Genomic DNA, 3635 nt, shown 5'->3' on the forward strand with positions numbered 1-3635 from the left:
TCCTGCTTCATTATGAGTTGGCGGTGTGATGTTGGACAAGTCACTCAGCATCCCAGGGTCTTAGTTTTCCCATCTATAAATGTTTCCTACCTCAGTGTGCTGGGAAGAGCATTCATGCTTGGAACAGCGCCTGGCACATAGAAAGAGCTATAATAAACCCTCTGATTAATGGTGTTATTATCATTCCTTTGAGTTGAGGCTCAGATTACCTGACATGATCAGATCGCCCTTTTTCTTTTTTTAAGTCAACTCCAACCCCAGCATGTAGCCCAATACAGGGCTTGAACTCATGACCCTGAGATCAAGACCTGAGCTGAAATCAAGGGTTGGTTGCTTAACCAACTGAGTCACCCAGGCACCCCAGTCAGATTGCTTCTGAGGAGCAGATGTGGATGAGGATCAGCAAAATATTAGGGAACTGGGGACCTGAAATGGGTCCTAAAAGAGAAAGGAGTTTCTAAAGATAACCTTGCCCACTTTGCAATTTCATTTTGATTTTCTTGCTCACATGTACTTAAAACAGCTAGACCCACAAATCTATCAGCTGCAGGACAACCTCCCTGAGTATCTCCCCGTTTCCAAACCAGACTCACTGTTCACAAGCCCTCCACCTTCCGCCACCCTTTACCAAGCCCAATCTTCCTCTCACCACCGTCAGCACATTTGGGTGGGTCAATTTAAAAAATCTCAGAATCATCCTTGACTGCTGCCTTTTACATCTTTCATGGCAAAATTTGTTGTCAAGCCCTGTAAATGTATTTTTCTCAATAGTTTTCAACGTCATTCTACCCCTTTCTCTCTATCTCCTCTGAGACGAACCTTAAATGAGACTCTTTTATTTCAATGGACCACTAATCCTAACCTTAACCTAGTCCTATTCCTTAATTCATGAAATTTATAATCCAGAGAAAGAGAGTCAGACGCTAAACATACAATTACACAGACAATTGGTTCAGGACACCAGAGATGTGGTTTTCTAGTCTCCCCATGAAAGGAAGGAAGATTACAAACCCAGGCTTTGTGTCTTGGAGGTCAGGGCTTTTTAGCCTCGGGGATGCGTTATCACCCTTGCTTCAGAAAGTCTCTGGGATGATAAGAACTGGAGTTGGCAGGCGAAGAAGAAAAGAGGTAGCCTGATGCTCAGGAGGAGGGAGAATGTCTGAGACTGGCAGGAACAGGGGATTGGAGGGCATGGACTTGTGGCAGGTTCTGTGAGAGTTAGGGATCTGCTTGCACTTTTGCACAGCACTCAGATAGGATGAGACCTCGGGGGGAGCCGGGAGGGGTGTCTGTGATGACCTATCCTGAGCACTGGGACCCCAAGAGCAGTGGCAAGAATCCCTAGAGGTGGGGGGAGGGGGCTCCTGGGTGGCTCAGTCAGGTAAGTGTCTGCCTTCAGCTCAGGTCATGATCCCAGGGTCCTGGGATCAAGCCCCACATCGGGCTCCCTGCTCCGCGGGAAGCCTGCTTCTCCCTCTCCTGCTCCCCCTGCTTGTGCTCACTCTTTCTCAAATAAATAAATAAACAAAAATCTTAAAAAAAAAAAAAAAAAAAAGAATCCCTAGTAGCTGACCTGTGATCAAGAGAGGACATTTGCAGGTGCGTATCTGCAGCCTATCAAGGGCAATAGGGACCAACAGATGCTAAAGAACCAGCCAGAGATGGGTAGTGAGTGACACAGTAGCTAAGGGACCAAAGTCTAGGCATTTGTCCATTTTCATGGCCCTGGGTAAACCCCAGGGTCTGAGATGACCCATTTTAGGGTTGGGGTGGTAACTGCAGTTTCCTCCGTATAAGACAATAGGCTGCTGACTTTGTGTCATGAGTCTGATTCCACGAGCCATTTCTAGAAGGCGAGACAGGCTAATTAATTCCTGTTGTTTTCTTTTTTAAAAGGAAATAAGCCAACAAGGAAATACGTATTTTTAAAGCCACAAATGAGTTGTGTTACCACGAACATGGGTCTCAGTTTCCTCATCTGTAAAATGTAGGGGGACGATGTTGAATTTCCACTCCAGCTCTGCCATCCCAGGGTTTTATGAGGGTTTTATCAAGAACAGCATTGTTAATATGGCAACCTGAGGGCTTCTGGTTTTGCTTGAGTCATGTTGGTTATGCTCCCAGCTGAGAAAATGAAAGCTGATGGGGTTTATGCACGTCAAGCAACAAAGTTTTTATCACTCACGCTCATTTCTTGAAACTCTTCCTGGAGATGAATTGCTGTGAGCAGCAAAGCTGAGGCAAGAAATCGCGCTCTTGGGAGCATATGACCTGTCTCTGTTTGAGGCTGATCACATGAAGCTGACACCCAGGAGACCTAATCCTGTGGAGCTGGTGGCCGAGGAGGAACGGGGCAGGGATCCCTCAACCTAAGAGACTCTTCGTGCTAAATGAACAAGAAAACTCACCATCGTGCCCCTAGTAGCGTGGGCAGAGTGTTGGTCTCCATTACACCCCGTTGGACAGGGAGTGCACAGGCTTCACAGGCGAGCAGGTGGCTTCTCCCATGGACCTCAAGGAAAGGAGTGGTTCACGGATGCGGCTCTCTTGAACTTCAGTCAGTCAAGTGGACACATCGAGGGATGGAGATAGAAGGAATCAATGTGATTTTCCAGTTTGAAGTTTGAAGCTTCAGAACTCAGCCTCAAGGCAATGTCAATATCATTAGAGTAAGACCTTCAGCAGCCTACCATGAGGTGTCCAAAGGAGTGAGATCACTTCCGATTTCTTCTGAGAACCAGGTAAAGAAGCCAAGAAAGAAGAGCTAAGTAAGAAGGAAAAATGTTGTGGACACTCAGAAGAAATGCCTTATAAGTAATAATATAGTCAGAATTGATCTTTTTCGAAAGGATACACGTGAATTGTCTGATAAATAACGTGTTGGGATTTCTCTAACTTTCCCGAATGGATTTTTCTTTTTGTGTGTGTGTGCCAAGCATAAGAGATCTCCAGTACCTGAGAAGCTGCTTTCAGCTTTCCTCCAAAATATAGAGACAGCAAACAATGTGTCCAAAACTTCCAATCTGTTTTAAAACAGAAAGTCACGTTACAGATCCGGAAATGTGCACTTTTATCCAGGGAAACCTCATGATCGACAGTCACATGTTGTCTTAATTTTTGAATTTGACATTTAACATTTCCAGATTAGTTTACTTCCACAATTGCACTGCTCCTCAGAGTTAAGAACATAGCCTGCATCTGATTCACTTAGTGAATATGTGAACAGAGCTTTTCCTATGCTGATTTTCTCTATGACTTTTGAAAAGCTACAGCAAGATATGGGTAAGGTTATGCTAGGTGCTGGCATTTAGAGGGAACTTTCTTTTTTGAACTCTTCAATGATTTCCAAATTTTTCTAAAATGAGCATGTGTTTTTAAGAACTGAAAGCCTTTTTTAAAAAAAATTTAACATTTGCAACATGGCTTATATTCTTAGGAAAAAAAAACCAAGAAATTAACTGCCTGCCTTCCTTCTAGAAATAACACAGGGAATAAGTATATGAACTCAGCATTTTGTATTGCTTTATTTTTATTTATTTATTTTTTTAATTTATTTATTTGAGACAGAGAGAATGAGAGACAGAGAGCATGAGAGGGGGGAGGGTCAGAGGGAGAAGCAGACTCCCTGCCGAGCA

Source organism: Neomonachus schauinslandi, chromosome 13 (assembly GCF_002201575.2).
Source record: "Neomonachus schauinslandi chromosome 13, ASM220157v2, whole genome shotgun sequence".
NCBI classification, from domain to species: domain Eukaryota; kingdom Metazoa; phylum Chordata; class Mammalia; order Carnivora; family Phocidae; genus Neomonachus; species Neomonachus schauinslandi.